Source organism: Protopterus annectens, chromosome 7.part0, assembly GCF_019279795.1.
Source record: "Protopterus annectens isolate FY-2018-M chromosome 7.part0, PAN1.0, whole genome shotgun sequence".
NCBI lineage: Eukaryota > Metazoa > Chordata > Ceratodontiformes > Protopteridae > Protopterus > Protopterus annectens.
This window is the reverse complement of record NC_056739.1, coordinates 105,839,171-105,864,645: the sequence shown is the minus strand read 5'-3', so window position 1 is coordinate 105,864,645 and position 25,475 is coordinate 105,839,171. Positions and strand designations below refer to the sequence as shown.

General features: G+C 46.9%; 1 protein-coding gene across 3 annotated transcripts in view; it reads left to right on the top strand.

Annotated features, from left to right (window-relative positions):
• Positions 1–25,475, top strand: part of BRPF3 (bromodomain and PHD finger containing 3) — a 1,617,494-nt gene that overhangs the window by 138,357 nt on the left and 1,453,662 nt on the right. The gene's annotated exons all lie outside the window — the stretch shown is intronic.

The window sequence follows — 25,475 nt, the reverse complement described above, 5'->3', positions numbered from 1 at the left end:
CTTTTCTGTACTAGTTTCCTCCTCCTGTTGTATAGCTTGTTTATGGCAGGGGTCCACCAGACTGGTTTCCTTTTCTTGGAGGAGTGAGTGTTAGTTTTGCTTGTGATAGCACGATCCATGCATTCTTGTAGGTGCCCGTAGAATGCATTAGTAAGGATTTTGCAGCTTGGACAGTGTTATTCATTATCATAGGGGCTTTGAAACTTTACACCTAGGTCTTAAGTAATGTGAAGTTTGATTTTGAAAATGTTTTCACTGTGGTTTCCTTGACTGGGGGTGGGGATGGAATGTGGCTATCCAGAGTGATTTGTTCATGGTCAGATCTAACCAGTTCGATAGTGGCTGGAATCCCATCTGATTGTGGCAGGTCAAGCTTTTGTTTTCCCCATTCTTCAGGCCATGCTGACCATGGAAGCTTCTCTTCTTGGGTAGGGGGAAGGCGTTTGAGAGGGAAGACTGTTCAGGGTACCTGGTCTCAGTTTGAGGCCAGTATTCACATCAGCATCTTGGACGCGAGGCAGTCCTCCTAGCACTGCAGACCTTTCAGGACCTTCTTCTCAAGGGTGTGGTTGCCATTCATACCAATAAGTATGTATGGTATGTGGTATGGTATCTGAACAAGAAAGGAGGAACTCGATTAGATGACCTGTGTCAAGAAGCCTTAAGGATTTGGCATTGGATGATGATCTCTCAAAGATTTCTGATTATAATGCACATTCCTGGGAAACCCCAAATCCTGGTAGATAGTCTAAGCAGACACATTCTTCTGCCTCAAGAGCAGTCCATGAATTGGAAAATACTGGTGTGGATTTTCAGCTGCTGTGGCACCCCCTTTTTTGCAGTCTGTGTGCTTCCCTCTCCCAACACAAAATTTGGCATTCTTTATGCCATTATCCCACCAGAGGGACAATCACCAAGGGACAGTCTTCTAAGCTTCTATGTGAATGGTCCCTGGGTCTCCTGTACGCCTATTCCCTGACTCCTCTGATAATCGTATTTCTTCAGAAAGTGACCCATTGCAGAGTAACTGTCACCGTCATTGCCCAGTTCTGGCCCCAGCAAGTTTAGTTCCCCTTGTATTAGCCTCACCTTCTTCACTGTCCATGGGTTCTCCCTTGCATTGGCCTCATCTTCACAGTTTGTGGGTTCTGTAGCCTCTCCCGGGTCTAATTTCTCATCCTTCAGGCCTCCCTCATTCAAACCTTCAATCCTTAAAACTAACCACATGATTCCTTCAATTCCAATAATGACCAGGGATCCCAGGCACTCAAATTCAACCTTTTTCCCTCCTAGCAGACTTCCACTAGAAAGGTTTATTTCAGTAAGTAGGAGAGGTTTTCCATTTGGGCATCTTCCAAGGATTTGGGTCCTTTTTCTGCTCCTTGAATGCATTCCTGGATTTCTTAGTTGGTGATTTTCATTCTGGTCTTAGATATTGTAACATTTACGTGTAGTTAGTTGCCGTTTCCAGCTTCCACATTGGCATGGTAGTATACCTGCAATGGCTCTTAAGCTTTCCAAGATATTTTTGAGAGGTGACTTTTATTACATTCACCCTTTCGTGACCAGGTTCCTCCATGAGACTTCAGCCTGTTATTTTACAGGTTCTTACCAGTCCTTATTTTGAACTAGCAGCCACAGTGTTCTTTGAACACTGTGTTTCTTTTGACACTCACGTTGCTAAAGTGGTTAGAAAGACCTTCTACATTGCCCACCTGATCATGAAGGGCTTCACATCCAGATCTAGTGAGGTCATTGTCCCCCTGTACTCTTCACTTATCAGACCAATGATCGAGTACAATGCCCCATTCGGGATGTATCTCACCCGACATCTGCAGCAATTGGAGAGACCCCAAAAGTTCCTCACCAAAAGGATAAAGGGACTCCAAAATCTGTCATATGCTGCCAGATTGAAGAAACTCCAGCTCTATTCAGTTGCATACCGTCTGCTCAGAGGTGACATGTGCCTGACATACAAGGCCATGTCCAATCCGGAATTAATGGACATGCTCCACCTCAAAAAATCCAAATCCACCAAAACCACTAGAGCAAGCGACTTAAACCTTAGCACGGATATAAATAGGACGTGCTGGAGGGATAGATTTATCACTCAGAGACTCCCTATGTTGTGGAATAAAATCCCGATCCATGTGAGGCAGAGCACCTCGCTGGCTCTGTTCAAGAGAAATCTTGACCTGTGGATGGGAGATCGTAGGTTTATCCCGGGAATCATCTCTGTGTCACTGCTGGACAGAGGCACAACAAACTAATGGGCACAGTATTTTTTCATATAAGGGGTGGTGTAAGCCACAAAAATTTGGGCTAGGCTTATAAATGCCTTAGGGCAGATAGCCTAGTATAAACCTATGAACCTATGAACTTATGAACATTTGTCATGGAAAACTCCCTTTCTGGTAGCTCTTACTTTGGCTGGAAAGGTGTGGGAACTTGAAGTACTATCCCATGTTTCCCCTTATCAGATTTTCTTTAAGGACCAACCCTTCTTTTCTACTCAAGTTTGCTTCTGAGTCTAATTTGAATAAGCCCTTTCATTTACATGTTTTCTTCCCAAGTTCCAGTAGCAAGGAAGAGTACTTGCTCCATTGTTTGGATGTTTGAAAATTGAGATTCTGTTTAGAAAGAACCAAACATTTTCAGGAAATATAAGCAACTTTTATCTAATTTTTCCAACACACATCTGAACAAGCCCATCTCCAAAGTTGCCCTATTCAAATGGCTTTCCAATTGTATATTGTTTGCAAACACCATGAAAGGAATTCCATTACCTTTTTAAGCCTCAGGCTCCGTCCACCAGAGCCATTGCTGCTTCAACTGCATTTTTTGATCAGGCTTCTGTTGATGAAATTTGTGAGGCAGATACTTGGTCTGACACTCATACCTTTGTGTCCTATTATACATTTTTCATTCCATCTAGGTCTAGAGCTTCCTTTGGTTCCACCATTTTGTGAAATGTTCTCTCCACTGACCACTGTGAGGTTGTTACTTGCTGTGTGCTCTGCCCTACAGGCTGAGGTGGATATAAAACACAGCACTGGTTAAGAAAGTTATGTACTTAACATAAAGATAGATCCATGTGGCCTTCTTCTATCATCCTCAACCATTCGCATCTCCTTGCCCCTCCAAATTGCCACCTTTGTTTGTTGCTCCTGAATGGCTGTGCAGACTAGCCTCAGAGCTATATGTGAGAGAGCCCTTATGCTATGCTGTACCTGTTTTCTGTGTTTTTCCCTTGCTACATTGTTCTAGGAGCAACACTGGGGGCATATTCTGAGGAGAGACAGGGCAGAGAGATGTAATGTGATCCTATCTCGCCTACATTCTGTACTGATGGGTTCGGAGCCGATCCTTGGCTCCGACTCGGCACGCTATACTATAGAACGAAGTCTCTTATTGGCTGAGGTATCCCACATCCCAGGATGCACCACCACTGCTTCCCCAGATCTCGTTTGCCGCTTCTACAGCAAAGACGTGGTCTCGGACTTGGCTGAGCTAAGTGCTTATTACTTAAAAATTTCTGTCAGAAATTTTCTCTTATCTACCCAAAAGCTGTTTTAACAGCTATTCGTTGTTGTGTGACTGAGATTTGACTTTTTTTTGTGGTAAAATTGTCTTAGTTTGAGGGAAAGGATCCCGTTTAAGTTACAGGGGCCTTGCCCTCACGCGTTGTTAAAGCTTCTTAGTGTGAGTCTGTCTGTGATAGAGTTGTCTAGTTTTGGGTCAAGTGATCCCGTTTAAGTTAGAGGGGCCTTGTCCTCAGTTTACGTATTTCTTTATTATTGTATTTAAAAGAATTTTTCTGTGGTAGTGATTTGTGTGTCAACATGTCGAAAGAGCACAGACCATCAGGATTCAAAAAATGCTCTAAATGCAGTTACAAAATGTCCATTACGGACGACCACTCTTTGTGCATTTATTGTTTAGGCCCTAAGCATCTTCAAGAGTCATGCAGCGTTTGTCACACTTTTTCCTCCCGTGTCCTCCAAGAGAGGAAAAATAAATTGATTTTAAAAGGGCTTATCACCCCTTCCTTTGAGGAGGCTTTATCTTCTTCCTCTTCACCTTCAAAGAAGAAGAAATAGTCGGCTCCGACCAGCCCGTCGGAACCGGCTACAAAGAAATCTCGGCAGGCTTCTCCATCGGCTCCACGGACTTCGGAGCCGAGGGCGGAACGGTCTGCCTCGATGCCTCCAGCCTTGACTCCTCTGGCTTCGGAGTAGACGGCTAGAGCTTCGAGAGGCGGGTCACCTTTATCGGCTCCACTGTCTTCGGAGCCAATGAGAGTTGCCCGCTCAGACTCTTCCCCTTCGGCGCCGAAGTCCACTTTGGCTCAGAGGGAAATTGCAATGGTTGTGGAGTCTCCCTCGACACCGATATTTATCGAGACTATTCGGAGCTGGTCCCTCAGTCCTTCGGAACCGGCGGAGAAGTTGACTCGAGCTCGTTCGATCTCTTCTCGGTCTTCGAGAATGTCAGATTCGGACATAGACAGGGTGCTTCAAAGGCTGTTCCAGTCTCCGGTCTTTCAAAAGTTGGTTTCGGCTCCAGCCCAGTCGGCTCCGGAGCCGGTTGCCCACCCTGTTGTCTTGGTTCCTCCTCCAACAGCCTCGGCGCCGTTGGAGTCGGTGCTGGTGGAGCCGGTGGAGGTTTTTGGGTCGGTTCCAACCCTTACTCCAACCCCGCCCTTCGGGTCGGAGTTCGGTACACGGACCTCCTCTGTCGGCCCCAGGGGTGACGCTTCGGGACCGATGTTTTCGGTTCCGAGCCTCCCTCTCGGTGTGTCGGCTGCGGGAGTGCCGTCTACTGTTGTGGCCTCGGGGGTTGGACCTTCCCAGGACTCTGGGGGTCCCGCCTTCAGGGCCATGAGGAGTGCTTTGGCCAAATCTTCTTTGGCCACCTCCACCATCTCACCGTCACCTTCCCTTGGCATGGAGACTGGTTCCTTTGTAGTCCCCCTGTCTCAAGACAGCGGAGCCCTGGGGCCTGAGGCCACCCCCATCGGGGGTTCCCTCCTTCCTGAAGGTCCCTCCGAAGCGTCTTCGGAGGAACCTCCGAGGAAGAGACAGTGCAAGAGGAAGCACGTCGACTCCCCTGACGAGTCTCTCACCTCGGACACTGACCTCGATGATGCGGAGGGGTCCCCCAAGTCGTCCTCGGATGATGTCTCCTTTGCGGACATTTTGGAGATCCTGAAGCAACGAGGCGACTAGCAGTCCAAACCCCCTTCCGCTGAGGAGTCGGTATTCCTCAAGGCCTTCGGGGCTCAGCCGTCCACCTCCTGGGTGTCTCCGCCCTTCGATGAGCTCCTGGATTTGATCTCTCGAAGGGCGTGGGAACACCCGGATTCTGTGGAACCAATGCCAGCTCGCCCCAATAAATTTCTCTCAGCACCCCCTGAAAAGGATTTTCTCTCCAAAGGTGTGGCTGTAGATGCCCTGGTGGTGGCATCTGCTACCCAACAAGATGTGGCAGAGGCTTCAACATCCGTCCATCCTCCTAATAGAGAGTCTAGGAGCATGGATCGGTATGGGAAGCGCACCCTTACTTCAGCAACCTTTACTTTAAGGTCTCTGCATTATTTGACGCACTTCACCAGACTTCAGAGGGATCTGGTCAAGGAACTTTCAGATACCCTCTCTGGTAACTTACCTGAGCAGTTGGCCCAGACGGTTAACTCTCAGCTGGCTACCCTATCATCGTTATCAAACTCGTCCATGAGGCTCATTTCATATGCAGCCGAGGGGGCGAGCAGAGCGGCAGGAACAGGCGTTGCTCTACGGAGACAAGCCTGGCTCCGCCTGTGTCATTTTACGGAGGCCTTTAAGTCTTCCTTTGCTGACGCTCCCTTTGATGGGTCCTCTCTGTTTGGACCCAAGGTAAAGGACACCTTGACTCGCTGTGAACAAGAGGGTAAGACTTTAACTGCTGTAGGGGCACGGTTTTCCACTCCCTTCAGGCCTTATCCCAAGGCTAGAAGAGGGAGGAAGATGTGGTTCCGTAAATTTCAAAAGCCTTACTCTTCGCAGCAGAGCGATCCCCCTTCTAGAGGCAGAGGAGGGGGAAATTTTTCAGAAAGACGCTGTCCCAGAGGCGGCGGAGGCCCCCGCAACACTGGAGACCGCGAGTCCTTTCGTGGCTCCTCAACCTTCCAGCATCCCTGAAGGAGTGCCCGACTGTGCAGCTCCGGAGCCAGTCAGGGGTCGTTTTTTGAAGCACCTAAAGGCCTGGGAGAGTATCACTCAGGACCGATGAGTGCTCCGAATCATTGCCGGAGGTTACACCATCCCTTTTTCTCAACCCCCCCTCCATCCCAAAGAATCCCGGACCCGCCACCCAGTCAACGGGATCTTGCAGCCATCGAAATATCAAAGCTGCTTCAAAAAGGAGTCATCCAACCTGTTCCCGCAGGCCAGACCGGATTAGGGACTTACTCAAGATTCTTTTTGGTGCCAAAAAAGACCGGGGACTTGTGGCCCATTTTGGATCTCAGCAAGCTAAATCGATCAGTGAAAAAGTCCAAGTTCCGGATGGTCACCTTGCAATCCATTCTCCCGCTGCTGGAGAAAGGTGTTTGGATGTGCTCCATAGATCTCAAGGACGCCTATTATCACATCCTGATAGATCAGGCGTCCAGGAGACACTTGCGCTTCAGCCTGGGAGACAGTCATTTTCAGTTCCGTGCACTGCCCTTTGGTCTCACCACAGCCCCCAGGGTGTTCACCAAATGTTTGGCGGTGGTGACTGCTCATCTGAGAAGTCTAGGATTCCAAGTGTTTCCATACCTAGACGACTGGCTCCTAACTGCCACCTCCAGGCGTCTACTCTTGTAAAATCTAGCAGCCACTATATCTCTAGGCAACTCCCTAGGAATCACCTTCAGTTGGACAAAGTCCGTGTTGCTGCCATCTCAGCACATTCGGTTTATCGGAGCAGAGATAGACTCAAAGCAAATGCGAGTCTATCTTCCTGCAGAGAGGATAGAAACACTACAGTCTCAAGTTCGAGCTTTGCTCCTCAGAAATCGTGCCCCAGCGAGAATGGTCCTACAACTGTTAGGTTCCATGTCGGCCACCGTTCTCCTAGTCCCCTTAGCAAGGTTACATATGAGGATTCTCCAGTGGCGCCTGTCAGTCCAGTGGTCTTATCAGGATCTCCCACTCAGTCACCACATTCTGATCACAGAGACGTGCAAACAGGACCTTCGTTGGTGGCTTCTTTCCTCCAACCTGGATCAGGGACCCTTGTTCCACCACCCCAGTGGCCACATTGACTACGGACGCCTCCCAGACGGGGTGGGGGGGACATTACCTGGGCAGGTCAGTCCAAGGCAAGTGGCATTCCGAGAGTCTCCTCCACATCAACATACTGGAAATGAGGGCGGTGCTTCTATCGTTGCAAGCACTACACATTTACCTCCCCCAGGGCACGATTGCCATTCAGTCCGACAACATGTCGGTGGTCTGGTACCTGAACAAGCAAGGAGGGACCAGATCCTACCGCCTTTGCAGAGAGGCCATGAAGGTATGGGATTGGGCGATTGCAACCAAACGTTTTCTGGTAGCAACACACATTCCAGGGAGATCCAATGTGATAGCCGACAAACTGAGCAGAACTATTCTCTCCCCTCACGAGTGGTCTCTGAACGACAGAGTGGTAACTCAGATTTTCAGGAGATGGGGAACTCCTTGTTGCGACCTTTTCGCAACCCCCCTCAACATGAAATGCCAACAGTTCTTCTCTCACCCCAGTTCCGGGGGAGATTCCCAAGGACGCCCTAGTCCAAGCTTGGCCCACCGGTCTGCTATACGCCTTTCCACCGGATGTCCTTCATGGATGCATCTGCAGTCATAACAACTGGGTTGTCCTGTCGTCAGGCAGCCCTTCAGTCGGCCGGATTCCAAAGTCCGGGTCCGGCTTCGGCTGATGTCGCACTTCACCCGGCGTCATCTCTGTTGGCCGGGTATAAAGCATCAGCCGACGCCATTTTCTTCAGTCTTTCTTGCCGCGTGGCGCCCGAAGCAGAAGCTGTTCGCAAGTGCCGGTCGGTCGGATCCAGAGATTACTTCTACCGAATACTACTTCGAAGACTTCTAAAGCTAAGTACCCCGTTGGGGACTCTTTCTTGCCTCAGCCGATGTCAGAAAAAGTTAATAATTGTTTAACTTGTGGGAAACAAATACATCATAAAGATTTCCACTCTTACTGCCTGCCTTGCTTAGGCCCAGCCCACGACGTAGCAGCCTGTTCGTCCTGTGCTTCTTTCAACCGACGAACGCTTAGACGTCAGTCGGAGTTTGCAGAACAGTTTTTCGGTTCTGATTTTGCGTACATTATGCCGTCGGATCCTCCGACTACGCATTCTGCCAAAACGCAAAGAAAAGACCGACACTCGCGGTCCGCGGTTTCGGCGAAACCATGGTTAAGCAAACGCGAGTGTCTCGGTTTCGGCGAAACCGAGAAAACTGATCAAAATACAGCTGAATCTATCTCTACAACTGAGGTCCCTGCTAACACTCTTGAATCGGCCTCAGAAATTTTACCCACTACGGTGCTTACCACTGACTTATCAGACACCATTCCCTTGGATGTCTCTACCCCAGCACGTGGTGCTGCTAGGCCTCCAGCAGCCATGTCCATTAAGGCCTTCGCCAGGGCTAAAGCAGCCAAGACTACTAAAACAGTGCCTGTTAAACCCCCCTCAACCAGGCCCTCTTCCAGTCCTCAAATGCTTACTTTGGCAGAAGATTTAATTTCATTAATTAGAGGATCTCAATCTCACCCAGACAGGGCCTCTCAGCCCCAGAGAAGAGACCTAGGGCAGAGCCCCATGAGCCAGTGTCCTCTGATGATTCTGCTGATGAATCAGACATAACTGACCAGCCAGAGGCTCCTTTCTCCAATTTTGAAGATTCTGATGCTGAAGAATCCATTCCAGCTGCTTCCCCACCAGAAGAATTCTCCTTTGGGAAACCTTGCATGCCATGCGAGAACAGTTCCAATGGCAGCAACAGGATTTTTCAGACTCCAGGAAAAGACTTAGGACCTTTTGCACCTTCCACAGCACAGGCCCTTAGCTATACCTCCTGTTCTCTCTGTGGTGGATGATGCTTTCAATGATGTCTGCTCCGCTCCAGATTCTTTACCCCAGCCCCTGCCAAACCAGACAGATTTTACAGGGTGCCAGATACTCATCACCACCTTTACAAGGCCCCTCTTGCAGACCCGAAACTATTTCCCAGGGTCCCAAGGCAGTAGCAGCGACCATAGCTAAAACCCTGTTCCTTCTGAAAGGGAAGCAAGGTCATTAGACAGATGGGGTAAAAGGTTTACACTTCAGCCACTCTCTCAGCTAGAGCTTTAAACTGTCAGTTTCACATGATACAATACCAAGAGTTTATGCTTGATCAGTTAACTAAAAGCTAACCACTGATGAATCTCTTGATAAGAAATATGTATTAGAAATGGTAAATAACATACAGCAAGTTAGTAACCATTCTTTAAAATGTGGCTATGATGCACTGGAGGCTTCATTTAGATCAGCCATGACTGGCACTGTAATTAGAAGGCATGCATGGCTAAAGGAGCAAGCTTTACCGGATCATGTTAAATCTAAATTGCTAGATGCTCCTATGGATAAAACAAGTTTGTTTGGTACACCTGCCCAGCAGGTTATGAAGAAAATGGAAGAAAAGGCAAAATCAGTCCAGACAGTTAAAGATTTCTTGCAGGTTCAACCCCAAGGTTTAGCAGGAACTGGCCTGCCAAAATTGGTTCTTTCCTGACTCCACAAGACCTCAAAGGGGCAGGAATAGGCGTTCCAGAGGCAGAAACCAATCCAGAGGAGGTGCCTACAGAGGCGACAGTGGCAAGGTAACAACAGAGGCACAGACTCAACACCTGCCACTACATCAACACAGCCACAGTGACTTAATCCTAAACCCGCCTACCAGGGAACAAATAGCAGCTCCTCTAGGCGGAAAGCTAACCTTATTTTCAAAAACTGGCACCACATAACAAAGGACAAGTGGATTTTACGAACCATAGATCAAGGTTACGGTTCCACTTCCACACTTTACCAGACAAAAGAGGAATGCCAAATCTACCTCCAAATCAAAAGACAGAGGCTCTACAACAGATAATGGAGTTAGCAAACATGAGAGCTGTGGAGAAAGTGCCAACAGCAGAGCAAGGAAAGGGGTTCTACTCCAGACTATTCCTAGTTCCAAGAAAGGAAAAAAGTTGGAGACCAATTCTAGACCTGTCCACCCTGAATACTTACATCATTGTCCCAAAATTCAAAATGCTGACCCTTCAGCAACTTCTTCCCATGCTGGGCAAGGAGTGTTGGCTGGTAACTCTAGATCTCAAGGAGGCATACCTGCACGTCCCCATTCGACCAATCTGCAGAAGATACCTCAGATTTCTTGCAGGATCAGAGCACTATCAATTCTCAGCATTGCCCTTTGGCTTATCTACTGCCCAGAGTATTCACAAAATGCCTGGCATCAGTAATCGCCCATTGCAGACTACAGGAATTCAAATTTATCCATACCTGGACGACTGCCTGATACAAGGAGACAACAAAAGCAAGCTGACAACAGATTTACAAAGGGTCATTTACTTGCTTCAAGCACTGGGATACACAGTCAATTTACAAAGTCAAGACTGATACCATCCCAGACAAGGACTTTCCTGGGAGCGGAATTGGACACAGTAAGACAAATGGCATTCCTAACTACAGAAAAACAAAAAGAACTCCCTCTTTACTTCTTGGCACTAACAAAACTGAACAAGTTAACAGCAAGAAAGGTACTGCAAGCCTTGGGTTTCATGGCATCATGCATAATCTTGGTTCCATTTGCCAGACTACATATGAGAAAACTACAGTGGTACCTAAAGAATTTATGGTCCCAACACAGACACAGCCTAGAAACGGAAATCCCACTAATACCATGCTTAAAACAGGAGTTCCTATGGTGGGCTCAGGCATACCAGTCAAACCCAGGCCTGCCCTTTCGCAAGGGTCAAGCAAGCCAGACCATCACAACAGATGCTTCAGACCTAGGATGGGGGGCGCATATGCTGGACAAATGCGTACAAGGATTGTGGACACAGGACCAACTTCACCTGCACATCAACCTAAAAGAAATGCTGGCAATAAAACTGGCAATCCAAAAGTTCAGACCATTTCTCAAGGAGGACCACTTGATGATAAGGACAGACAACACCACAGTCATGTGGTACATCAACAAACAGGGAGGCACTCATTCTTACCCCTATGCAGAATGACTTTGGAGCTGTGGACCCTGGCACTCAGCTACAACATCCAGTTACAGGCAATATTTGTGCCAGGAAAAGAAAACTCTCTAGCAGATATGTTAAGCAGGACCACATCGGATGCCCACGAATGGCAGCTGCACCGGATATCTTCAAGACCATCTCAAGAAATGGGGAATGCCTCAGATAGATCTATTCGCATCACCTCTCAATCACCAGCTCAAAAATTCTGCACAAGGACATTCCACCCACTAGCATGGAAAGTGGACTCGCTCTCCTTCAGCTGGAAAGGCCTAACAGCATATGCATTCCCACCTCTTCCCTTGATACACAAAGTACTACTAAAAATCAAGGAGGAATGTCCAAGGATAATCCTGATAGCTCCAAACTGGCCAAGACAGCATTGGTACCCACTGCTGAGGAGCATGTCTCGGAACAATATGTGGCCAATTCCCTTGATGCCTTTGATGCTAACTCAGAACAACTTCAGCACCATGCATCCAAACCTAAAAACGCTGCAACTGACTGCATGGAACATCACATAGCAGCTGCTAATACAGAACTTTCACAAAGAGTTAAAGACATTATTCTTGAAGCACGCAGGCCTTCAACTAGAAGGAATTATGCTGGGAAATGGAAAAGGTTTGTCATTTGGAGTTCTGAAAGAGGAAAAGATGTATCAAACATAGATATGCCTAACATTCTGGAGTATCTGGCGAACTACTTCATTCAGGCCTGTCCTACTCCTCCATCAAGATTCATGCATCAGCTATTTCAGCAGAATACAGCTTTGATCCACCTGTTTTTCACACCCTTTGCTCAGGCAGTTCCTCAGAGGAATCAAGAATGTAAAACCTCCAAGGAAACCACCATTGCCAGCTTGGGACTTGAACTTTGTGCTAGAAAAATTGACACTATCACCTTTTGAACCAGCAGCAACAGCAGACCTACAACACCTGTCATGGAAAACTGCTTTCCTACTGGCAATTACTTCAGCAAGGAGGGTTTCAGAACTACAGGCCTTAATGGCAGTGCAACCCTTTCTAATCTTCCACCAAGATAGAGTGTCCATGAGGACTAATCCTACATTTATGCCTAAGGTGGTATCCAGAGTGTCTTTAAACCAGGCAATCCACCTGCCTACCTTCTTTCCCAACCCACAAAACAGAGGGAAAGAATTCTGCATACCTTGGATGTACATAGACAGCTACGCTACTACTTGGACAGAACAAAAATAGCAGAAAGACTGACCAACTTTTGTAGCCTATGCAACAGGAAGGGAAGGAAAAGCTATTTCCAAACAGACAATCTCCAAATGGATAGGAAATTGCATACGATTCTGTTACTCCTTCCATGGAAAGCCAATTCCACAGAACATAAGACCTCATTCTACAAGGGCAACAGCCACTACCACAGCCTTCTTACGAGGAGTGGCTACCAAAGACATTATTGAGGCGGCTACTTGGACCTCCGTGCATACATTTGCCAAGCATTATAATTTACCTCTATATTCCAGATCCCGAGCAGGGTTTGCCACTGCTGTTCTGCAAGGGATCCTAAACACACCATAATTTACTTTATCCTCCAGCCCTAGTTGGCTATGGTATTCTACCCAGTTGTTATGACTGCAGATGCATCCATGAAGGACATAGTACAGTTTTGTACCTACCATAAATGTAGATGTCCGAATTGGATAGCATCTGCAGTCAGGATTACCCTCCCTCCTTTCCCTCTGTGGTACTCCTAGGGTGTTTACCCTTCTAATAGCTAGCTAGTGGGGGGATTTCTTTCATGGTGTATTTGTTTGTATTTATGTACATACATGCTTATTTTTGTGTTTACCTCTATCTTTTGGAAACATTGGCATCTATCCAAAATTTTTTAGCCTTCTATAGGGCTTCTGGCATCTGGGGCAAGAAACACTGAAGAAAATGGCGTCGGCTGATGCTTTTATACCCGAAGGCCAACAGAGATGACGTCGGGTGAAGTGCGACATCAGCCGGACCCGGACTTTGGAATCCGGCCGACTGAAGGGCTGCCTGACGACAGGACAACCCAGTTGTTATGACTGCAGATGCTATCCAATTCGGACATCTACATTTATGGTAGGTACAAAACTGTACTTTCCCCTTCTTCCCAAGGTGATCCAGAAGGCGATTCGCTTGGAGAGCAAAATGATTCTAGTTGCCCCATACTGGCCTCGTCAAGTCTGGTTTCCCTTTCTTCGCAAATATGCATTGGACGGTCCATGGTTCCTGGACCAAGTTCCGGATCTCTTGACCCATCAGTCGGGACAGCTACATCAGTCCCTCCACTCGTTGAAGTTAGCAACTTGGCTCCTCCTCTTCCGACCATAGTCAGGAACCATGCTTTGGACCCGGAAGTCATACATATCTTGTCCTCGGCCCACAAGACTTCTACTAAGAAAATGTATAGCAGTAAATGGAAGAGATTTGCTATTTGGGCCCAACTCGGGCTTAGACCCCATGACAGCGGCGGTGTCAGAGGTTCTGAAGTTTTTAGCTTCTCTGTTCAACCAAGGTTGTTCGGTCTCTACCATCAAAGTTCAATTGGCTATTTCCAATTTTCACGAGTGCATAGAACCACCTTTGATGAGCAACAAGTTGTGTAAAGCCTTCATGAAAGGTGCTGGGCTGCTACGGCCCCCGATATCTCATCCCGCTCCACCGTGGGACCTTAATGTGGTGTTAGGTGCTTTAACCTCTTCCCCCTTTGAACCGGCAGCAACTTGTGACTTAAAATTTCTGTCTTGGAAGACTGCTTTATTAGTTGCAATTACATCAGCCAGGCGAGTTTCAGAACTTCAAGCCCTGTGTGTCAAACCACCTTACCTGGTTTTTCACAAGGACAGAGTATCCCTCAGACCGAACCCATCCTTTGTTCCTAAGGTTTGTTCTAATTTTTGTCTGCAACAATCACTGGAACTTCCAGTTTTCTTCCCGAAGTATTCAAACAGAGCGGAGTATATCTTTCACACCTTGGATGTCCACAGACAATTACGCTTCTATTTGGGTAGGACGCACCAAGCACGAAAAGCAGATCAGTTGTTTGTGTCCTTTTCGGACAATAAATTGGGCAAAGCCGTCACGAAAGTCACTATTGCCAAGTGGATCAGAGACTGTATCAGTCATACTTACTTCATTTCCTACAAAGAGCATGTCCTTCATGGATGCATCTGCAGTCATAACAAATGGGTTGTCCTGTCGTCAGGCAGCCCTTCGGTCGGCCGGATTCCAAAGTCTGGGTCCGGCTTCGGCTGATGTCGCACTTCACCCGACGTCATCTCTGCTGGTCTTCGGGTATAAAGGCATCAGCCGACGCCATTTTCCTCAGTCTTTCTTGCCGTGGCGCCCAAGCAGAAGCTGTTCGCAAGTGCGGTCGGTCAGATCCAGAGATTACTACTACCGAATACTACCGAAGACTTCTAAAAGCTAAGTACCCGTTGGGGACTCTTTCTTGCCTCAGCCGATGTCAGAAAAAGTCAATAACTGTTTAACTTGTGGGAAACAAATACCTCATAAAGATTTCCACTCTTACTGTCTGCCTTGCTTAGGCCCAGACCACGGCGTAGCAGCCTGTTCGCCTGTGCTTCCTTCAACCGACGAACGCTTAGGCGTCGGTCGGAGTTTGCTGAACAGTTTTTCGCTCAGATTTTGCGTACATTATGCGTCGGATCCTCCGACTACCCAAATTGTTAAAAAGCAAAGAAAAGACCGACACTTTCGCGGTCCACGGTTACGGCGAAACCACGGTTAAGCAAGCGCAGTGTCTCGGTTTCGGCGAAACCGAAATCGATCAATCTTCAGCGAATCCATGACTACTACTGAGGCTCCTGCTACCTTAGTTGAATCGGCCTCAGAAATTTTACCTACAACTGTGGTTCCTAGTGATTTATCAGACACCATCCCTTTGGATGCCTCTACCCCAGCACGTGGTGCTGCTAGGCCTCCTGCAGCCATGTCTATTAAGGCCTTTGCCAGGGCTAAAGCAGCCAAATCTGTTAAATCAGTGCCTGTTAAGCCCCCCTCACACAGGCCCACTTCAAGTTCACAAATGCTTACTCTGGCAGAAGATTTAATATCCCTAATTAGGGGATCCCAATCTCACAGACAGGGCCTCTCAGCCCCCAGAAAAGAGACCTAGAGCAGAGCCCCCTGAGCCAGTGTCCTCTGATGATTCTGCGGATGACTCAGACATTACAGACCAGCCAGAGGCTCCTTTTTCTACTTATGAAGATTCCGATGCTGAAGAATCCATTCCAGCTGCCTCTCCACCAGCGGAATTTTCCTTTGGGGAAACCTTACATGCCATGAGAGAACAATTCCAATGGCAGGGACAAGATTTCTCAGATTCAAGAAAAAGGCTTAGGACTTTTCTGCACTTACCACAACATAGGCCCTTAGCTATACCTCCTGTACTGCCGGTTGTGGACGATGCATTTAATGATGTTTGCACTGCTCCTGATTCTTTACCTCCAGTCCCTGCCAAACCAGATAGATTTTACAGGGTGCCAGACACTCATCACCACCTATACAAGGCCCCACTTGCAGATCCCGAAACTATATCCCAGGGGCCTAAGGCAGTAGCCTCGACCACAGCAAAAACCCTATTCCTTCTGAAAGGAATCCAGGTCCTTAGAGATGGGGAAAAAGTTTACACCTCTGCTACTCTCTCAGCTAGAGCTTTGAACTGTCAGTTTCATATGATCCAATACCAAGAGTTTATGCTTGATCAGTTAACCAAAAAACTGTCCTCTGATGAATCCTTAGATAAGAAATATGTATTAGAAATGGTGAATAACATCCAACAGGTTAGTAACCATTCCTTAAAATGTGGCTATGATGCACTGGAGGCTTCATTTAGATCAGCCATGACTGGCACAGTGATAAGAAGGCATGCATGGTTGAAAGAACAGGTCTTACCGGATCATGTTAAAGCAAAGCTGTTAGATGCTCCTATGGATAAGACCAGTCTATTTGGTACACCTGCCCAGCAAGTAATGAAGAAAATGGAAGAAAAGGCAAAATCTGTACAAACAGTTAAAGATTTCTTACAGGTTCAGCCCCAAGGTTTAGCAGGAACTGGCCTGCCAAAATTGGTCCTTTCCTGACTCCACAAAATCCCAAAGGGGCAGGAATAGGCGCTCTAGAGGCAGAAATCAATCCAGAGGAGGTGCCTACAGAGGGCGACAGTGGCAAGGCAATAACGAGGCACAGACACAACCACTGCCACTGCAACAGGACAATCACAGTGACTTGGCTCTGACACGCCTACCAGGGAGCAAATAGCAGCACCTTTAGGTGGAAAGTTAGCCTTATTTTGAAAAATTGGCACTATATCACAAAAGACAAGTGGATTTTGCAAACCATAGACCAAGGCTACGGTTCCACTTCCACACCTTACCAGTAAAAGAGGAATGCCAAACCTGCCTCCAAATCAAAAAATAGAAGCTCTACAGCAGATAGCGAAATTAACAAGGATGAGAGCTGTGGAAAGAGTGCCAATAACAGAACAGGGCAAAGGATTCTACTCCAGACTCTTCCTAGTACCAAGAAAAGAGAAAAGTTGGAGACCTATTCTCGACCTGTTCGTCTTAAACACATACATCATTGTCCCAAACTTCAAAATGCTGACCCTACAGCAACTTCTTCCCATGCTGGGCAAGGAGTGTTGGCTGGTAACTCTAGATCTCAAGGAGGCATACCTGCACGTCCCCATTCGACCAAATTGCAGAAGATACCTCAGATTTCTTGCAGGATCAGAGCATTATCAATTCTCAGCATTGCCCTTTGGCTTATCTACTGCGCCCAGAGTATTCACAAAATGCCTGGCATCAGTAATCGCTCACTGCAGACTACAGGGAATCCAAATTTATCCATACCTGGACGACTGCCTGTTACAAGCGGACAATAAAAGCAAGCTGACAACAGATTTACAAAGCGTCATTCACTTGCTACAAGCCCTGGGATACACAGTCAATTTACAAAAGTCAAGGCTGATACCATCCCAAACAAGAACATTCTTGGGCGCGGAATTGGACACAGTAAAACAAATGGCATTCCTAACTGCAGAAAAACAAAAAGAACTCCCTCTTTACTTCTTGGCATTAACAAAGCAGAACAAACTAACAGCAAGAAAAGTTCTGCAGGCCTTGGGCTTCATGGCATCATGCATAATCTTGGTCCCACATGCCAGACTGCATATGAGAAAGCTACAGTGGTACCTAAAGAATTTATGGTCTCAGCACAGGCACAGCTTAGAAACAGAAATCCCACTAATCCCATGCCTAAAACAGGAGTTCCTATGGTGGGCTCAAGCATGCCAGTCAAACCCAGGCTTACCCTTCCACAACTTTCGAGCAAGCCAAACCATCACAACGGACGCCTCAGACCTAGGATGGGGGGGGCGCACATGCTGGGCAAATGCATACAAGGATTGTGGACTCAAGACCAGCTGCACCTGCACATAAACCAAAAAGAAATGCTGGCAGTAAAACTGGCAATCCAAAAATTCAGACCATTCCTCAAAGAAGGCCATTTGATGATATGGACAGACAACACCACAGTCATGTGGTACATCAACAAACAGGGAGGCACTCATTCATACCCCCTATGCAGAATGACTTTGGATCTTTGGAATCTGGCTCTCAGCTACAACATCCAGTTCCAGGCAATATTTGTGCCGGGAAAAGAGAACACCCTAGCAGACATGTTAAGCAGAACCACCTCGGATGCTCACGAATGGATGCTACACCCGGACATCTTCAAGGCCATCACAAAGAAATGGGGAATGCCACAAATAGATCTATTCGCATCCTCACTCAATCACCAGCTCAAAAAATTCTGCACAAGGACATTCCACCCTCTTGCATGGAAGGTGGACTCTCTATCCTTCAGCTGGAAAGGCCTGACAGCATATGCATTTCCACCTCTTCCCTTGATGCACAAGGTACTACTGAAAATCAAAGAGGAACGTCCAAGGATAATCCTGATAGCTCCAATTGGCCAAGACAACACTGGTACCCATTGCTGAGGAGCATGTCTCGGGAGAATGTGGTCAATACCCTGATGCCTTTGATGTTAACTCAGAACAACTACAACATCATGCATCCAAACCTAAAACCTTGCAACTGACTGCCTGGAACATCACATAGCAGCAACTAACCCAGACCTTTCCCAAAGGGTTAAAGACATTATCCTTGAAGCCCGCAGACCTTCAACAACAAGGAACTATGCAGGAAAATGGAAAAGGTTTGTCATTTGGAGTACTGAAAGAGGAAAAGATGTGTCGAACATAGATATTGCTAACATTCTGGAGTACTTGGCAGAGCTTCTACATACAGGCCTGTCCTATTCCTCCATCAAGATACATGCATCAGCTATTTCAGCAGAATACAGCTTGATCCACCTGTCTTTTCATCCTCTACTCAGGCAGTTCCTCAGAGGGATCAAGAATGTAAAACCTCCTAGGAAACCACCATTACCAGCATGGGACTTGAACTTTGTGCTAGAAAAGTTGACACTCCCTCCGTTTGAACCAGCAGCAACAGCAGATCTGCAACACCTGTCATGGAAAACTGCTTTCCTACTGGCAATTACCTCAGCAAGGAGGGTTTGAACTACAGGCCTTAATGGCAGTGCAACCCTTCCTAATCTTCCATCAAGATAGGGTGTCCATGAGAACTAATCCTACATTTATGCCTAAGGTGGTATCCAGAGTGTCTTTAAACCAGGCAATCCACCTACCTACCTTCTTTCCCAATCCACAGAACAGGGGGAAAGACTGCTGCATACCTTGGATGTACATAGGCAGTTACGCTACTACCTGGACAGAACCAAAAGTAACAGAAAAACTGACTAGCTTTTAGTAGCCTATGCAACAGGAAGGGAAGGAAAAGCAATTTCCAAACAGACAATCTCCAAATGGATAGGAAATTGCATAAGATTCTGTTACTTCTACCATGGAAAACCAATTCCACAGAACATAAGACCTCATTCTACAAGGGCTACAGCCACTACCACAGCTTTCTTACTTGGAGTGGCAACCAAGGACATTATTGAGGCGGCTACTTGGACCTCCGTGCATACATTTGCCAAGCATTATAATTTACCTCTATACTCTAGATCCCGAGCAGGGTTTGCCACTGCTGTACTGCAAGGGATCCTAACTACACCATAATTTTTCTTCCTCCACCCCTAGTTTGGCTATGGTATTCTACCCATTTGTTATGACTGCAGATGCATCCATGAAGGACATAGTACAGTTTTGTACCTACCATAAATGTAGATGTCCGAACTGGATAGCATCTGCAGTCAGGATTACCCTCCTTCCCTCTGTGGTACTCCTAGGGTATTTACCCTCCTAATAGCTAGCTGGGGAGTCACTTATGGTGTATTTGTTTGTATATATGTACATACATGCTTTTTTTTTGTGTTTGCCTTCTACCTTGTTTGGAAACATTGGCATTTATCCAAAATTTAGCCTTCCAAGAGGGCAACTGGCATCTGGGGCAAGAAACACTGAGGAAAATGGTGTCAGCTGATGCCTTTATACCCGAAGACCAGCAGAGATGACGTCGGGTGAAGTGCGACATCAGCGAGCGGACCCAGACTTTGGAATCCGGCCGACCGAAGGGCTGCCTGACGACAGGACAACCCATTTGTTATGACTGCAGATGCTATCCAGTTCGGACATCTACATTTATGGTAGGTACAAAACTGTACTTTATAGCTACAGTGAAAGCTCATTCTACCAGGGCTATGGCTACTTCAGCAGCCTTTCATTCCAAGCTTGCTATTAGTGACATTTGTGCGGCTACATGGTCTTCTCCTCACACCTTTATTTCTCATTACAAATTGGACGTGGCATCTCGGGGGCGTGCTTCCTTCGGTTCCACAGTTCTCAGGAGTGTTTTCCAGTGAGCCACCCAGGAATCAGGTGCTAGGGACGCTGTCCCATCAGTACAGAATGTAGGCTAGATAGGATCACATTACATCTTTTAGTTATGTACTTACCATAACTTTAGATGTATGGGATCCATCTCATCACATTCCTAATAACCCACCCTCCTTCCCCCTGCCTTGGAGATCAGAAGAGACCGGATGGTCCGAGTTCAACTGTTTCCTCTCTTGAAACACCTGGCAATATTATATCAACAGTCTATGTGTGTGTGCATGTGTGCGGACAAACAAGATCTGGGGAAGCAGTGGTGGTGCATCCTGGGATGTGGGATAGCTCAGCCAATAAGAGACTTTGTTCTATAGTATAGCGTGCCGAGTCGGAGCTGAGGATCGGCTCCGAACCCATCAGTACAGAATGTAGGCGAGATGGATCCCATACATCTAAAGTTATGTTAAGTACATAACTAAAAGTTATGGATAGAGGAGTCGGAGCTCCAGGACTGAAGATTCTGAAGGTGCGTGCATCGGATCTGAGTCCGATCCCATAACCAACAGATGAGAAGGACTGAGGAAGACAACACTGATCTGTCGTTAAGGTGAAAACATAACTTTTGTTTACTGTGTCTAAAAAGTATTTGATGTTCTTCATGTTTCACTGTTGCAGTCATCACATTCGGGTTATCTGCCTGCAGGTAGCCCTCAGCCGGCCTGAATACCAGAGTCTTGAGATTTCTGCGTCGGATGCTGTTGCTTCTTCCATGACGTCAGGTCATCAGGGGTATAAAACATTCAGCCAACGCCATTACGTCAGTCTTTCTTGCTGTGCGGTGCCCGAAGCAGAAGTAGTTTGCAAGTGCTAGTCGGCCGACTCTTGAAATTTTCATTTTCGAGTTTCAGACCTGAAGTCTTCTAAAAGATAAGTACCCCGTTGGGGATCCTTTTTTCTTGCTCTAACCGAGGTCAGAAAAAGTTAACAATTGTCTTGCCTGTGGAAAGCAAATACCCCACAAAGATTTTCATTCTTACTGTATCACTTGTTTAGGCCCAGACCACGGCATCCCTCGCTGTCGGTTTTGTGCCTTGTTTAACGCCTGAGCCATTCATTGTCGGGCTCTCTTTGTTGCTAAATTCTTTTGCTCTCAATGTCCGTATTCTGAAATGGCTTTGGTAAGCCATCCGACTACCGATTTTCTGAAAAAACGCAAGGATAAAGACAGACCCCATAGGTCCAAAACTGCCAACGATGCTTCCGTTATGCTAGTTGCCAGTCCGCTGCTACTCAGTGAGGCGTCTTTGCAGCCCCTGATGCCCACTTCAGTGGATTTGCAGGCGTATGCGGAGACACATTCGGAGCCCAGTATGCCGCAAGATGCTTATTCGACTGTGGATCCAGCGGATGTCTCTGTGGAGGCACCGGCTTCTGATGAAGTTTTTCACTCTACCAATGTTCGAAACAAACCGATGACTTCATATCTAACCAAAACTACCAAGTTTCTTAGGCCCAGAATACGCACTACGCCTAGAAAACCGACCAAAGCGTGTGCTCAGGCACCCATGCCACAAAAATAAATGCTTAGAATGGCTGAAGACCTTATTACGCTGATTAGGGGAAGTCGGCCTTCCCCTTCAAAGAGACAAAGAATCCAGTCCCCTTCAGGATGTTCTTCGTGTTTCACTGTTGCAGTCATTACATTTGGGTTATCTGCTTGCAGTAGCCCTCAGTCGGCCTGATTAACAAAGTCTTGGGTCCTACGTCGGTTGCCGTCTCTACTTCCATGACGTCAGGGGTATAAAACATGCAGCCGACGTCATTACATCAGTCTTCCTTGCCGTGCGGTGCCTGAAGCAGAAGCAGTTCGCAAGTGCCGGTCAGCCAACTCCTGAAATTTTAGATGTCCTTCAAGGATGCATCTGCAGTCCTTACAAATGGGTTGTCCTGTCGTCAGGCAGCCCTTGATCGGCGGATTCCAAAGTCTGGGTCTGGCCTCGGCTGGTGTCGCACTTCACCCGACGTCATAGCTGCAGTTATTCGGGTATAAAGGCATCAGCCGACGCCATTTTCCTCAGTCTTTCTTGCCGCGTGGCGCCCGAAGCAGAAGCTGTTCGCAAGTGCCGGTCGGTCAGATCCAGAGATTACTACTACCGAATACTACTTCGAAGACTTCTAAAAAGCTAAGTACCCTGTTGGGGACTCTTTCTTGCCTCAGCCAATGTCAGAGAAAGTGAATAACTGTTTATCTTGTGGGAAACAAATACCTCATAAAGATTTCCACTCCTACTGTATACATTGTTTAGGCCCAGACCACGGCGTAGCAGCTTGTCTAGCTTCTTTTAACCGACGGACGCTTAGGCCGGGTCGGAGTTGCTGAACAAATTTTCGCTCTGATTTTGCCTATATTATGCGTCGGATCCTCCGACAACACAAATTTCAAAAGCGAAAGAAAAGGACCGACACTCGCGGTCTCGGCGAAACCGATTAAGCAAACGCGAGTGTCTCGGTTTCGGCGAAACCGAGCAAGCGGTTCTTTCTCCAGCGAAACCATGCCTTCTACGAGGCCTCCTCTAACCTGGTAGAATCTGCTTCTGAAATCCAGCCTTCTGTTGCGGTTTCTCAGGAATTATCAGACACAATTTCCCTGGATATTTCAACCCCTGCACGTGGAGCTGCTAGGCCTCCTGCAGCCATGTCTATCAAGGCCTTTACCAGGGCTAAAGCAGCCAAAGCTTCCAAAACTGTGCCTGCCAAACCCCCCCTCACACAGGCCCAGCACTAGCTCTCATATGCTATCTTTGGCTGAGGATTTAATTTCTTTAATTTGTGGATCCCAGCCTCATCCAGACAGGTCCTCTCTCCCACCTCCAGAAAAGAGACCTAGAGCAGAGCCCCCTGAACCAGTATCCACTGATGGTTCCTCTGATGAGTTAGATCATACAGACCTTCCTGAGGCTTCTTATTCTCCTTACGAAGACTCTGATGCTGAAGAGTCCATTCCTTCAGTCTCTCCACCTGAGGAATTTTCCTTTGGGGAAACCTTGCATGCTATGAGGGAACAATTTCAGTGGCAGGGCCAAGATTTCTCAGACTCCAGAAAAAGGCTTAGAACCTTTCTACATTTGCCACAACATAGGCCTTTAGCTATACCTCCAGTTCTTTCTGTTGTAGATGATGCATTTAATGATGCTTGCACTGCTCCTGATTCATTACCTCCGGCTCCTGCTAAGCCCGATAGGTTCTACAGGGTACTAAGAAAAAGATGTTGGTAAGTCAGCTCCAAGGGCTAGGCACATGCAGGTACAAAAATTCAGGTAACTGTAGGTTATAGTCCAATCCAATGTACTTAATACCAGAAGTTATAAAAACACTGCTTTATTCACCAAGCCAAAGTAAAAGTAAAACGCTAGTGTTGTTGGTTGTCTGAAGAAGTTCTGATATTTATCAGAACGGTAACTTCTGGTATTGAGCTGACTTACCAACATCTTTTTCTTAGTTTTCTGTGTGGTTTCTTTTGGTTGGAGGTTCTACAGGGTCCCGGACACTCATCACCATTTATACAAGGCTCCTTTGGCAGATCCAGAGACCATCGCCCAGGGCCCTAAAGCTGTAGCTGCTACTTCTACTAAAAACCCCCTCCCCTCTGAAAGGGAATCCAGGTCCTTAGAGAGATGGGGTAAAAAAGTTTACACTTCTGCTACCTTGTCAGCTAGGGCTTTAAACTGCCAATTTCATATGATTCAATATCAAGAGTTTATGCTTGACCAGTTAACTAAACAGCTTTCCTCTGAAGAATCTTTAGATAAAAAATATGTTCAGGAAATGGTACATAACATACAGCAGGTTAGTAACCATTCTTTAAAATGTGGCTATGATGCACTGGAGGCTTCCTTTAGATCAGCCATGACTGGCACAGTTATCAGGAGACATGCATGGTTGAAAGAACAGGCATTACCAGACCATGTCAAATCAAAGCTTTTGGATGCACCCATGGACAAGGTCAATTTATTTGGTTCCCCTGCTCAGCAGGTGCTAAAAAGATGGAAGAGAAGGCAAATCTGTACAAGCGGTGAAAGATTTCTTACAGGTTCAACCTCCAAGTTTTAGCAGGAACTGGCCCTCCAAGAATTGGTCCTTTCCGGACTCCTCTAAGCCTCAGAGGGGCAGGAATAGGCGTTCAAGAGGCAGAAACCAATCCAGGGGTGCCTACAGGGCCAATGGCAAGGTAACAACCAGCGCGGCACGGACGCTGCCACCACCGCTACAACAACTCAATCACAGTGACTTGACAGTGGCACCGCCCTACCAGGGAACAACTAGAAGCACCCTTAGGGAAAACTAACCTTATTCTCAAAAACTGGCATTGCATCACAAGGAAAAATGGATTTTGCAAACTATAGACCAAGGTTACAGGTTCCATTTCCATACTCTACCAGGGAAGAGAGGAATGCCAAACCTACCACCTACTCAAAGGACAGAAGCTCTAAAACAAATATCTCAGCTATTAAGAATGAGAGCTGTGGAAAAGGTACCATCTATGGAGCAAGGAAAGGATTTTACTCCAGACTCTTCCTGGTACCAAGAAAAGAAAACAAATGGAGACCCATTCTAGACCTGTCCGCTTTAAACACATTCCTTATTGTTCCAAAATTCAAAATGCTGACCCTACAGCAGCTTCTTCCCATGCTGGGCAAGGAGTCTTGGCTGGTAACTCTAGATCTCAAGGAGGCATACCTGCACGTCCCCATAAGACCAATTTGCAGAAGATACCTCAGATTTCTTGCAGGATCAGAGCATTACCAATTTTCAGCATTGCCCTTTGGCTTATCTACTGCGCCCAGAGTGTTCACGAAATGCCTGGCATCAGTAATTGCTCATTGCAGACTTCAGGGAATCCAAATTTATCCCTACCTGGACGACTGCCTGATTCAAGCGGACAACAAAAGCAAGCTAGCAGAAGACTTACAAAGAGTCATTTACCTGCTGCAAGCCTTGGGATATACAGTCAATATAAAAAAGTCAAGGCTGATTCCATCCCAAAGAATAACCTTTCTGGGTTGCAGAGCTGGACACATCAAAACAAATGGCATTCCTAACTGCAGAAAAGAAAGAGCAACTACCTCTCTACTTCTTGGCATTAACAAAGCAGAACCACCTAACTGCAAGAAAAGTACTGCAAGCTCTAGGCTTCATGGCATCCTGCATAATTCTGGTCCCTCATGCCAGACTGCATATGAGAAAGCTACAGTGGTACCTAAGGAATTTGT